General features: G+C 30.1%; 1 pseudogene; it reads left to right on the top strand.

Annotated features, from left to right (window-relative positions):
• Positions 1 to 7,154: 7,154 nt before the first annotated feature.
• Positions 7,155 to 13,602, top strand: LOC112025530 (uncharacterized; annotated as a pseudogene).
• The last annotated feature ends 1,077 nt before the right edge of the window (positions 13,603 to 14,679 follow it).

Here is a 14,679-nt window from a genome sequence, read left to right as displayed (position 1 = left end):
CGAGCTAGGCCACTGCCTAAAGCCTCCACTTATAAGAGGACTCAAAATAGTAATAATATAGTATATAATATTATTTTTCCATCTGAGAAAAAAAAAAATTTACAAACGGCCATCACCATGAAGGCCTGTTTCTCACAGAGGCCCGTTTCTCACCCAAAAAAAAATTAATTAATTAATTTCAAACGGCTATCACCAAATCTCATCAGGCCACCCGTTTCTTATAGAGGCTCATTTATCATTTCTCACAAAGGCCCGTTTCTCACCCAAAAAAAAATAATTAATTTCAAACGGCCATCACCAAATCTCATTAGGCCACCCGTTTCTCACAGAGGCTCGTTTATCGCATAGAAAAAAGCTGAAGTGACAAACTGACAATGTGACTAATCCCATCAGATCAGACCATCACCAAATCTTTAGCTTGCATAAGAAAAGATTACAAACGACAAAAATTATTAGCTTGCAGAAGAAAATATTACAAAAGTAGAGAGAAGAGGCAAATAAGAAAAGAAAGAAAAAAGAACGAAGAAAAAAAAAAAACTCATTCTCTGACTCTCTCTATCTTGATTCTAAAAATAACACTCATTAGTTGGCTTACTCATCAACTATGTTGGCAATAGACTTGTGTGTTCACTGAAGGTTCGTTTTTTGTTTTCTCTTCCTTTGTCTCTTTCGTCTTCTTCATGTTTACTGCTAGGTGTCTCGGTTTTTTTTTCATGGGTGTCTGGGTTTTTTTTTTTTTTTTTTTTCTGAAGCTACCAAGAGCAGTGTTGCTAACAAAGCTGGTGACTCAACAACAGAGCATGAAACGACAGATCAACACAAGTAGAGCTTAACATTGATACGACCTGTAGTTTAATATCTTAGATGTTTACTCAAGTGTTAACACGTGATGAAGTTAGTTAGTCCTGTAGCTACACGTGTGAAAGTTTGTTAGTTAGTTTTATTTGTGTTCACACCTGTACAAACCGTTATATATATGTAGTCTCTGTAATCTTGATTTAGTTAATGAGAAATATAGTTTTTCAATCTCTTGATCTTTGATAAACCATGATGGTGTTTTTCTTTACAAATCAGGCACTGAATTAGTCATGGTGTGCCCAGGGCCGGCTGAAGCTACAGGCGAGCTAGGCCACCGCCTAATGCCCCCAGTTATAAGAGGACCCCAAATAGTAATAATATAATATATAATATTATTTTTCCATTTGAGAAAAAAAAAATTTACAAACGGCCATCACCATGAAGGCCTGTCTCTCACAGAGGCCCGTTTCTCACCCCCAAAAAAAAAATTAATTAATTAATTAATTTCAAACGGCTATCACCAAATCTCATTAGGCCACCTGTTTCTCATAAAGGCCCATTTATCATTTCTCACAAAGGCCCGTTTCTCACCCAAAAAAAAAAAATTTAATTAATTTCAAACGGCCATCACCAAATCTCATTAGGCCACCTGTTTCTCACAGAGGCCCGTTTATCGCATAGAAAAAAAGCTGAAGTGACAAATTGACAATGTGACTAATCCCATCAGATCAGACCATCACCAAATCTTTAGCTTGCATAAGAAGAGATTACAAACGGCAAAAATTATTAGCTTGCAGAAGAAAATATTACAAAAGCAGAAAGAAGAGGCAAATAAGAAAAGAAAGAAAAAAGAAAGAAGAAAAAAAAAACTCATTCTCTGACTCTCTCTAACTTGATTCTAAAAATAACACTCATTAGTTGGCTTACTCATCAACTGTGTTGGCAATAGACTTGTGTGTTCACTGAAGGTTCGTTTTTTGTTTTTTCTTTCTTTATCTCTTTCGTCTTCTTCATGTTTACTGCTAGGTGTCTCGGTTTTTTTTTCATGGGTGTTTGGGTTTTTTTTTTTTTTTGGAAGAGGAGTTTGAAGAGGTGTGAGCAGTCTTTTTGGCTGAAGCTGAACTTTGGTTTGGTTCCTTTAGATTTCTCTAGAAGACTAGAACTCTAGAAGCCTTTTGATTCTTTGAAAGGTCTGAATGGTCAATAGACCCATAAAGAGAAAAGCCTTAAAGTCTTACACATTTAAGCTGAATAGTCTTACACCTTTTGAATGACTTACAATTTTTTTTTTTTTTTTAAGAAACCAGATAAGTGGTATAAGAGTTAACTGTTAAGGTATTGATCCAGTGCATTCTCTTTCTTTCTTTTTTTTCTTTTTTTTTTTTTTTTTTTTTAAGAAATCAGATTTAGAGGGATAGTGGCCAGGTTTTATTCTTAGTAGATCAAGTTGAGTCCTACACATTATGCTAAAAAAAAGGTTTACTGCTACACAAAAAAAAAGAGTATTAATAACAAAATTATAAATTTAGAATAATTTACTTTGTACTAATTTTAAAGTGTAAAGTGATCATATTAAGTAAAGCTACAATTGTGCATTTGATAAAACATGTTCTATTATTTTATACATTAAATTTATATTATTCTAGTTAAATTGTAATTTTTTTTATTATAGATTGTGTTTCATTTATTCCTAAATATTTTTTGATTACAAATGTCTACTATAAAATATTTATCTGGATATAAAAAAAAAAAAAAAAAAAAGACAAAGAGAAGAACTAATTGAATCTCAAAAAGGAGCTATGGACAAATTTATTACTAGTAAAAAACAAAATCTCGCAGAAAATTTGAGTGAAGGTTTCATAAATAAACAAGAAATTCATCAAAAAGAGTTAGAAGATAATGAAAATATACAACAAAATGATAATAACGAAGGTGGTCGTGATAATGTTCAAACATGTAATGTCACCATTCTTGATAATGAAGCTCAAAATAATTTAGAGGAGAGTGAAAATATTAATGATCAACCTAATTATATTCCTACAAATATTTTTGATCCAAGTCAATGGAAAACTATTGATATAAAATTAAGAGATTTGTTAGTAGAAAATGGTCCAATAAGAGTTGATGATCTAAACTTTCCTATAGATAAGAACTCTAGACATTTTTCTACTACGCATTATATTCAAAAATTACCAAATGGGGAGAAACATGATAGAAAATGGTTAGTGTATTCGAAAGAAGTAGATAGAGTATTTTGTTTTTGTTGCAAGTTGTTTAATTCAAAATCTAATACAAATCAACTAGCTAGTGGAGGAACTAAGGATTGGAAAAATATTAGTTCTATTCTTAAAAATCACGAAACAACCAATGAGCATATTACTAATATGAATACTTGGATTGATTTAGAACTAAGATTATTGAAGAATAAAACAATTGATAAAAATGTCCAAGAACAAATTAAGAAAGAGAAAGATCATTGGAAAAAAGTATTATTAAGAATAATAGCGGTGGTAAAAAATCTTGGTAAAAATAATTTGGCATTCCGAGGAAAAAACGAAAAGATCTATCAAGAAAATAATGGAAATTTTTTAAGTATAATTGAAATGATTGCAGAATTTGATCCAGTAATGCAAGAACATGTTCAACGTATTCAACATGGTGCAATCCATAATCATTATCTTGGTCATAATATACAAAATGAAGTGATACAATTATTAGCAAATGAAATTAAATGTAAAATTATAAAAAAGATTAAAGAAGCAAAATACTTTTCAATTATACTTGATTGTACCCCCGATGTAAGTCATCAAGAACAAATGACTCTCATACTAAGATGTGTGGATATTTCAATAAGTCCGATAAAAATAGATGAACATTTTGTGGAATTTTTAAACGTAGATGATACTTCTGGAAAAGGTCTTTTCAATGAAATTATAAATGCAATAAAAAATCTTGAACTTGATATTAATGATGTACGTGGACAAGGATATGATAATGGGTCTAATATGAAAGGGAAAAAACAAGGGGTACAAAAAAGAATTCTTGATATAAATCCTAAAGCATTTTACACACCATGTGGTTGTCATAATCTCAACCTTGTCCTATGTGATATGGCTAATTCTTGTCCTAAAGCTATATCTTTTTTTGGAGTAGTACAACGTATATACACACTATTTTCTTCTTCCACAAAGCGATGGAAAATTTTACAAGATAATGTGACAGGTTTAACTCTTAAGCCATTATCACAAACACGTTGGGAAAGTCGAATTGAAAGTGTGAAAGCAATAAAATTTCAAGTTCTAGAAATAAGAGATGTTTTGTTACTATTGGCAAAAACAAGTGAAGATCCCAAAACAAAAAGTGAAGCTGATTATTTAGCAACATATGAGATTGAAAGTTTTGAGTTTTTGCTAGCTATGACTATTTGGTATGATATGTTATTTGCTGTTAACTTTGTTAGTAAAAATTTACAATCAAAAGACATGCATATTGATGTTGCTATAGATCAATTAAAAGGTCTCATGTCTTTTTAAAAAAAAATATAGAGAAGATGGATTTACATCTACTATGAATTCATTTAAAGAAATTGCAACCAAAATGGAAATAGAGCCTATATTTCGTGAAAAACGTATAATTCGTAAGAAGAAACAGTTTAATGAGAATGTCAATGATGAGATAACACAATCCGCTGAAGCATATTTTAGAATTAATTATTTTTTATATATAGTAGATCAAGCTATTTCTTCAATTGAAAGTAGGTTTGAACAATTTCAAATATATGAAAATATTTTTGGTTTTTTATTTAATTTTGAAAAACTAAAATCACTAGATGATGATAGTTTGAAAAAAAATTGTCTTAATCTTGAATGTTTTCTCATACATGAAACTCATTCCGATATTGATGGTTTAGATTTATATCCAGAACTAAAAGTTTTAAAAGAAGTTTTGCAAATAAATGATAACTCTCCAATTCATGTACTAAATTATATAAAGATGTTAGAATCTTTTCCAAATGCATGTATTGCTTTCAGAATATTATTAACTATACCTGTTACAGTTGCTTCCGCAGAAAGAAATTTTTCAAAATTAAAATTAATAAAATCCTATTTAAGATCAATTATGTCACAAGAAAGATTAAGTGGATTAGCTATATTATCAATTGAAAAAGAAATGTTAGCGGAACTTGAATGCAAAAATTTAATTAGTAATTTTGCCTCTCAAAAAGCAAGAAAAATAAATTTTAATTGAAAAAAATATATGAATTTATAATTAAATATAATAAAAGGCCCTGTTTAAAGCTTTTGCCTAGGGCCTCCAAATTCATTGAGCCGGCCCTGGGTGTGCCTACTTGCATTGGAATTGTTGTTGTTGTTTTATTTTATTTTATTTTTTTCTTCCTATTGAGTTTAGGAGTTTTTATGTATACTTACGTTTTTATTTTATTAATACAAATTTTTATCTTTTCCATAATAATTAAAAAAAACAAGCTACAACTCTAGAATTTGTTATGAAAGTATTGTAAAAATGTTATTAACATAACATTTCTCCTATATTTAGCCTAAATCTAAATAATTTCTAGTAAATGTAGTTTTTTTAATTAAAATAATAAATATGTTATTTAATTAGAAACATACATGTAGTTATAAAACAATTCTTCTAATGCAAAAAATGGAGAATATGGGAAATATGTTTTAAATGACCTAAAATTTAGATATTTGAAAATTATTCTTTTTCTTATTTGACCCTATTATTTGTTTAAAAAGAAGGAATAAACTAGTTGTGATTAATGTGTGAGAGCATTTTAGACCATTTAAAAAGTGAACACTAAAAAGTTGTATCCTCTTCACAAATGCCATGCGTGTGTTTAGACTTTAAAGGCTTTGTTTTTGTAGAAAAAGATAGGTAAAAATGCAAAATCTACCATTTAAGTTTTATTATAATTTTACCTTAAAAAAATGTATTACTATAATTTATTTCAGTTCTTTAATTTTATTTTTGTTCAATTGAACTTTTTAAGTTTTAAAATTATTCAATCAAGCCTTTTCTTTGGTCTCCATTTACTCTTTTGTTAAAGAGAAATAAAATAATAATTTCTTTTAAAAAAAGAAATAAAATTTTTAATTTTAAAAAGCTTTCAAGAAAAATTCAAATAAGAAAAAAATGTTACTAAAATAAAATATTCAAAGCAAAGCAAAGACACATAAAACATTATTATTGGTGGTGCTAACATGTCGAATTACTATTTAGCACTACCACCAACAAAAACAAGGTTCTACTAGGGAGGCCAAAACCAAAAATGGTGCTTTTCAGCTGCCGTGTGTAAACTGAAGCTCACAGGTTAAGGAAAAAAAAAAAAAAAATTTTTTTTTTTTTTTTTTTTTCTTTTCTACTGAGTTTAGGAGTTTTTATGTATACTTACGTTTTTATTTTATTAATACAAATTTCTATCTTTTCCATAATAATTAAAAAAAAAACAAGCTACAACTCTAGAATTTGTTATGAAAGTATTGTAAAAATGTTATTAACATAACATTTCTCCTATATTTAGCCTAAATCTAAATAATTTCTAGTAAATGTAGTTTTTTTTTTAATTAAAATAATAAATATGTTATTTAATTAGAAACATACATGTAGTTATAAAACAATTCTTCTAATGCAAAAAATGGAGAATATGGGAAATATGTTTTAAATGACCTAAAATTTAGATATTTGAAAATTATTCTTTTTCTTATTTGACCCTATTATTTGTTTAAAAAGAAGGAATAAACTAATTGTGATTAATGTGTGAGAGCATTTTAGACCATTTAAAAAGTGAACACTAAAAAGTTGTATTCTCTTCACAAATGCCATGCGTGTGTTTAGATTTTAGAGGCTTTGTTTTTATAAAAAAAGATAGGTAAAAATGCAAAATCTACCGTTTAAGTTTTACTATAATTTCACCTTAAAAAAATTTACTATAATTTATTTCAGTTCTTTAATTTTACTTTTATTCAATTGAACTTTTTAAGTTTTAAAATTACTCAATCAAGCCTTTTCTTTGGTCTCCATTTACTCTTTTGTTAAAGAGAAATAAAATAATAATTTCTTTTAAAAAAAGAAATAGAATTTTTAATTTTAAAAAGCTTTCAAGAAAAATTCAAATAAGAAAAAAATGTTACTAAAATAAAATATTCAAAGCAAAGCAAAGGCACTTTAAAGCATTATTATTAATGGTGCTAAAAATTCGTATTACTATTTAGCACTACCACCAACAAAAACAAGGTTCTACTGGGGAAGCCAAAAACCAAAAATGATGCTTTTCAGCTACCGTGTACAGTTATCTTTGACTGTAAACTGTAGCTCACAGGTTAAGGGGGAAAAAAAAAATTGTTTATTATTTCTCTCTCGTACTTTTCTCTCTTTCTCTTTTTTCTCCCACCTTTTATTTTTTCTTTCTTTCTCTGGCTCCTTTGTCTGAACGCCACTCTTTCACCCTTTCTTTTTTTTCTTTCTTCACCATTCATCCCTTCTCTCTTTTCTTTTTCTTTCTTCACCGGTTCTTTTTTTTTTTTTCCTATTTTCTCTATCTCTCCATCTCCGTGGGCTTGGTGGATTTTGACTGTGGTGCTGATTGATTTTGGGTATGGGTTTCTTGGATTTGGTGGTGGTGGGTTTGGGTGTGGGTTTGGCCGTGGTGATTGATTTTGAGTGTGCGTTTCTTGGATTTTGGCTATGGTGGGGGTGGTGGTGGTTAAGTTTCAAGTAAAGTAGTAGTGGTGGTAGTTTGAGTTTTGGGTGGCTGGTTCGTGTGGTGGTGGCAGTTTTGGGTGGCTTGCTTTGTATCTGAGAAGAGACACAGACGAAGAGGAAGAGAGAGAAAGAGTTGAGGAAGAATAAAAAAATAATATTTAAATGAAGTAGCTAGATAGAGAAAAGATATCCTTTGCAGTTAAAAGAAAAAGAAGAGAGAGAGAGAGAGAGAGAGAGAGAGAGAGAGAAAAGATTGCGTCTCCGCCCCTTGCAGACCGCTTTGGTAAGCAAAAGGGCAATCTGATTTTTTTCAATTTTCCTTTTTGATTTTATCATATTAATCTTACATTGTTCAATTCAATTTTGCTATTTTATCCTAGTATTCTTCCCTGTTTTTTGTGTATATAAACATGTTTGGGGTCGATCAAAATAACTGAGGATTCGTTAGATTTCATCTTGAGCATGTATTAATTGAAACAATGGCTTCAATATGCTAAAAGATAGGCCAACCCCATCACCTGTTCGACAAAATGTCTTAGTGAAATTATAATCATCTTGGTTAAATTTTTTATGTCTGTTTTGTGAAAGTCTTTCATTTTTGTTTGGATAATTTATTGTTTCTTTTCATGCCAACCCAGTATAAGATTTGTTTTGCTGATAGTTTATTGGGTTTTTGTTGATTATGCCAGCTTGGTTTAAATGAAGTAAGATGGCATCAGTTTCTTTTATTTGTTAGTATGTGTTTGGTTATTTTAGGATACAAACAAGTTTAGGTTAAATGAGTAAAGCCAACTTTAATTTTGTTAATGTTTTTCTTTCTAAAGTACAAATAGTGATTTATCATGTTAAATTTATAGTTTATTTGATTATTTATCATGTTTACTTGGTAGTTTGTTTCTATGTTTCTAATTTGTGGTTTGATTCAAAATTTTGGATTAATCTTCTGAAATTTAATTATAATCTTGAAATTAAATTAAATTACTTGGGCCATTTTAATTACTTATTCGTGTGAAGATGTAAATGGACTGATTTCACTGTCAGAGTACTTTCTTCATCAATGTGAAGAGTTGCTTCATATTGCAAAAGCAATAGCAAATAACATGTGGACTTTGGATTAGGGACTCGATAAGGTTAAAGGGGACTTGCAAAGACTTTTGGCCTTATTTAATATGATTGTATTGTGAGCTTCAGATGCTATTAGTTTAGAAATAAATGTAAGAGCTCACTTTGAACCTCAAGTGTTATCTTAGATGTGAAACTCCAAAGGCACACAAATGGTTAGGGATGGAAATATTCACTTATATTTGCCTCTTAATTTAAATATAAACTTTCATAATTGCTAATTAGCATCTTACATTTTCATAATCTCAACTGGATTTCCTTTTTTTGTCCCTTTGGTTATAAGTTCCTCACATAGAGAGCCTACCCTTTAGCCTTTTCAGTGAGACCCAGACCTTTGATTTGCTGGGTTTTCCTTATTTTCCTTGAATTTCATTCCAGTTGGGTCATTTAACTTTTGGAGTTTCGATTAAAATTTTATTTGGGATAATTATAGGCTCTGTTTGCTGATAATTTACTAGGAAAAGATAAGAAACTTGTCATTGCTGCTTAAAATTTGATTTGCTTCATTTTCATTTATCTTCTTTATGTGACCTATTTATATGTCTTAGTGATTTGATGAGATGCATTGGGTTAGCTAATGTGGTGTTATATGTTTCAGCTGAACATTTAAGTCCTTTAAATTTAAAGTGATCACTTTTACTCCTTAGATGACGTGACCAAACTAAAAAATGAGACATCATCACTCCAGGGGATTAAAGGTGATCACTTTAAGTGTGTTTGGGACTAAAACCAATGATTTGAGATTTTTAGGGACTAAAAGCAGTCACTTTAAACATTTGGGACAAACATTGCTCATAGACTAAACTTTAGGGTCCAGTAGTGTATTTTGATGCATTTTTTTATAGGACAAATATGTAATACAAGTTTTTTTCTTTAGCTGTGTTCCCCAACCCTTTTCAAAATTTTCAGTTGGGGGACCATAAGAGGTTAGAATGAATTTCCTTAGCTGTATTTTGGTTGGGGAATTCTAAAAGGATGAATTTAGGATGAAGGTGTCGTTTGATAGATAAGTATGTTGTATTTCCTCGTAACAGTAATTATTTGTTGTGACTCCTTACAAATGTTTAAAAATCTTGAAATTTTATTCCCATTGCATCATAACTGAAATCTCTATCCTGTGAAGTTCACATATGTCTACATGCTCATTTTAGTTGTTGCCACTTTATTTATGCTAGGTGGTGTTTTAATTAAGCTGACCACCTGTTTTTATTTTATTTTATTTTATTTTATTTTATTTTATTTTATTTTTTTAATTATAAGTAAATTGTGCTTACTTTTGGAGTTTCGATTAAAATTTTATTTGGGATAATTATAGGCTCTGTTTGCTGATAATTTACTAGGAAAAGATAAGAAACTTGTCATTGCTGCTTAAAATTTGATTTGCTTCATTTTCATTTATCTTCTTTATGTGACCTATTTATATGTCTTAGTGATTTGATGAGATGCATTGGGTTAGCTAATGTGGTGTTATATGTTTCAGCTGAACATTTAAGTCCTTTAAATTTAAAGTGATCACTTTTACTCCTTAGATGACGTGACCAAACTAAAAAATGAGACATCATCACTCCAGGGGATTAAAGGTGATCACTTTAAGTGTGTTTGGGACTAAAACCAATGATTTGAGATTTTTAGGGACTAAAAGCAGTCACTTTAAACATTTGGGACAAACATTGCTCATAGACTAAACTTTAGGGTCCAATAGTGTATTTTGATGCATTTTTTTATAGGACAAATATGTAATACAAGTTTTTTTCTTTAGCTGTGTTCCCCAACCCTTTTCAAAATTTTCAGTTGGGGGACCATAAGAGGTTAGAATGAATTTCCTTAGCTGTATTTTGGTTGGGGAATTCTAAAAGGATGAATTTAGGATGAAGGTGTCGTTTGATAGATAAGTATGTTGTATTTCCTCGTAACAGTAATTATTTGTTGTGACTCCTTACAAATGTTTAAAAATCTTGAAATTTTATTCCCATTGCATCATAACTGAAATCTCTATCCTGTGAAGTTCACATATGTCTACATGCTCATTTTAGTTGTTGCCACTTTATTTATGCTAGGTGGTGTTTTAATTAAGCTGACCACCTGTTTTTTTTTTTTTTTTTAATTATAAGTAAATTGTGCTGACCATTTGTGATTTGTATTCAATTTTTTTCACAGATTTCAAATTGCAGGATTCATTCCTTAGACTGGAACAGAAGAAGCTGGAGCCACTACCAACAACCAAGTAAAAGAAAGGAGTTGAACAGTTGGCATTCAAAGTGATTTGAGGCTGTACCAAGGTCTGTTTTGGTGAGTATGTTTGTTAAGGAAACTGACCTCTTTGTTGCAGTTTTTTTATACGCATTTTTTCAAGTAATGAAATGGGCTTAACATAAGTGTGAATATTTTTTATTTTATTTTGTTTTTGGATAAGTAGCATAATGGAGGCTGTGGATTGGGAAAATTCTTCGGGAGGATCAAGTGATACTGAGGCCTATTTGCAAGATAAAAAATATGAGGATGATGAGGAACTCCATTATACATCTGGGTTTATATCCAAGTTGCAGTTTAGGTATAGAATTAACGAAATCGGAATGGATTAACGAAATCGGAATGGATTAACGAAATCGGAATGGCTGAGGTTGTAGAAAACAGGGGTAAACTGTGGAGGACAATGGGAGTAGTTCGTAGCGGCAAGATTTATTACTCAATTGAGGAAACTTTGTACGTGAAATGACATTTTTTTGTGATTTTTTTTTGATCTGTTATTGTTTCTTGGTTTTTCTTTCAAAGGAATTAAGGAGTAAGTTAATTATTAGTTTTGGTGATAATATGAAACCCAATATTTACAAGTCTAGAGCTTTAATATCTTGCTGTTCTTTATTCATAATCTTTTATTGTAATTTATTTATTTTGGTATCTTTGTTTGAGGGACACGTAATTTTCTGAATAATCCTTTGCTAATTAAACATTCTATATTGTAAAGCAGAGCTGGGCTTACGGTTGCCCCAAAAAATGACTTTTGAAATTTTTTTTTTTGAGCAAATTAGTTTGAAATTTCATACTGTGGCTTCGGTAAGAGATTATGGATTACCTTGTATAAAAGTTGAGGGACGAAGAGGTATCAGAGACACACTTCAAACAATGCTTTTCAATAACTGAAACTTCAACCTTATTCATAGTTTTAAGTGACACTTGCAAATTTATACATAGTGTTGTCAGCGAAATGTAGTATTAGATAAGTAACCGATAAAAGCAATTGTTATTTTTCTTATGAATATATTTCTTTTTAAGTTTTTGAAAAGAAGTAACTATGTATTTGTGCCCTTTTTCATTATATGTTGAGATGGAATTATTTGTGAAGTGTAACTTCTTATTTTTGTAGGTTTTTTTTTTTATGGAAATAGGCGCATTGCTTCTTTTGGATGACAAAGGTACAAATTTAAATGATATATATGCAAAGGTTAGTGGAGGCTCTTGGGAGCTATTTGAGATTTATAGGCACTTGAAATCTCTTGGTTACATTGTTGGGCAGCATGGAATTGCTTGGTCTATTAAGGATGCTAAGAGTAACCGTCAATCTGTTTCTCTTTAATGCTCTCCACAAAGCTGTGAAGTGGTAGACTTAGAATCAGAAGATGAGAGTTCCATTGTTGGACCATTTAATAATATGCACATTAATGAAGCAAGGCCAGTTTTTGATGTCTATCTCCCAAATAGCAAGTTTAGAAAATCTTCTCCGGGTGATCCAAGCTTTGTGATCTGCTTAACTAGGTAATTGTATTTGGTAGCTCCTAAGAATGAGTAACCTTCTCTATCTGTGGTTGATTGCAAATTGTTATTTATATTATTATCATTAGAAATGTGCATTTATATTAAAGAACTTCATAGGTTAAACCACTTTCTTTTTCAGATTATCTTTTGCTGAAAACATTTAATTGCAACAATCCTATGTGTTAGCTTCTAGGTTTTTGATATCTTGAGGAATTTGTTGTGAAAGGATTTACACCATATGCATCTAGATTATTATTTTATGTTTTTTCTTAAGTATATACAAATATGTTAGTTTATTTAAATTCCGTCTGTGTCAGTGCTTACTGTTGTAGATTATGCTCATAACCGGTCATAAACCTGGAAAAATGAGGAGGGTTGTGGTGAATTGACAGCCATCATAAAATGCAGTCACGTTATTAAGATTGGATTTCTGCCCCTAGACTTTGGCTCAGGTGGGGTTGGCTTTAGAATAGGTATTAAGTTCATATTTTACCAATAGGAGAAAAGGAATTCTGTACTTTGTTATTAATTTTAGAAATGTATTAACTTACAAATTTACTAAGCATGAAAGAATGTTTCTCTATTAGTTTCTATGGAAATTAAATGATGTTCAATTTTTGGATGTGGTAGATCAAGAGATCAAGCCTCTAGTTAGTATGATTTTATTGTTTTATTACTTATTTGTATATTTTAAATAAGTCATGTTTTCTACTTTTTTTTTTGACAATCATCTTAGAAATTTGGGTAGAAGGCATTTTTGTCTTTTATAATCACATACATGTGTTAGCATAATGTGAAGCATGCTTATAATTCCTATTTGTAACATTTTTGAAATATGAGATAGAAATAACTACATTATGGTAGGATTTTTCAACTCTTGACTATCAAACATTTGTTTTTGTTTTCAATTAGTATGAAGATAATATCTATTAATGTGTAAAGAGGGAGAAATGGAAAAGGCTCCAACAGTTCTCCTAGAAAATTTTTATATCTTAGTTTACAATCATATTTTAATGATTTAATTACTCCTTCTTGGTTATCTACCACTTTAATTTCTACTAGCCTCATCACATGAGCTTTGTGTGTGCGATTTTTTTTTTTTTTGGGTATTTTTTTTTAATAAGAACTTGGGGTAGGGTTTTATATATATATAGAACATGAGGTAGAATTTTTTTTTTTTTTTAGAGGAACATGGGGTAGTGGGAAAAAAAAAAAAAAAAAAAAAAAAAAAAAAAAGGTAGAAAGATTTTGCAAGGTGTTTGATAAAGTTTCCTTGGTGGCTTAAACTATCTTGCACTTCTATATAATTCCCTAACAGAGATTCAAACAACATAACAAAAGAAACTTCACCCATTATAGCAAAGTTAAAGTTATGTATATAAAATTGAAACCCCAGCCTGTACATAAGATAAACTATGCCCGAAAATTGCACATTTTTTCTCAAAATCAATTTCTATAAAACAAATGTTGATGTAGGCATCTTGCTTATATATTTGCAACTCCTAGTCTATACATAAAGCTCTTCATATCTTTGCAAAGTAGCATTTAAAACATAGAGTATAGAACAGTTACAGCTCCAAAGAGTCAGGGTAGGATAGGAAGCTCCACTTCATCAAAGGAAAGAACTGACCCGTATACTCTACGTGACAAAACCGCAAAGGAATGGCCCCACATTGCCTCTCAAGGACTTCAATATCTGCTATGGATGGTAGATCACCCCTGCAAGAGAAGGCAAGCATAAAATATTCAAAAACTTTTAGACCAGGATATGTATCAATTAATAAGTTTCAGATCTCTTTCAAAGCAACTGGAGAGAACAAGTTTTGATGGATTAATGAATATAATACAAAATTTACTGATCTTCTTCAAGCAAAAATTACTTTTACTTTGGGGATTATGATTTAACACTTTTCAGAGATTATATGGGTATATCTTTGCAGAATGCAATTTCCACTTAAAATTTAAATATGATTGTAAACCGAGTAATCTCTATGGTGGGGTTTGGATTTCCGCGCGTTTTCCCTTTTTTTTTTCTTTTTTTCTTTTTTTTTTGGCCGCATTTTTTGACTTGGGAGACAAAAAATCTGTGCATGAAAAGTGTGTGCACTGTTCACACACTGTTTATGTAATAAAAAATATTAAAAATGTCCCACGCACTATTCCACACATTTAAAAATTATTTTGCTACAGGTGTTTTCAGTTTTAGCAGTTCAACACAATAAGGTTCAATCTAAACACACCCTATATATTAAGAGGATTCTGAAAAGTTAAGTTTAA

Source organism: Quercus suber, unplaced genomic scaffold (genome assembly GCF_002906115.3).
Source record: "Quercus suber isolate HL8 unplaced genomic scaffold, Cork oak 2.0 scaffold_294, whole genome shotgun sequence".
In the NCBI taxonomy this organism is placed as follows: Eukaryota; Viridiplantae; Streptophyta; class Magnoliopsida; order Fagales; family Fagaceae; genus Quercus; species Quercus suber.
Note: the sequence above shows the minus strand (reverse complement) of the source record. Positions and strands in the feature narration are given on the sequence as shown.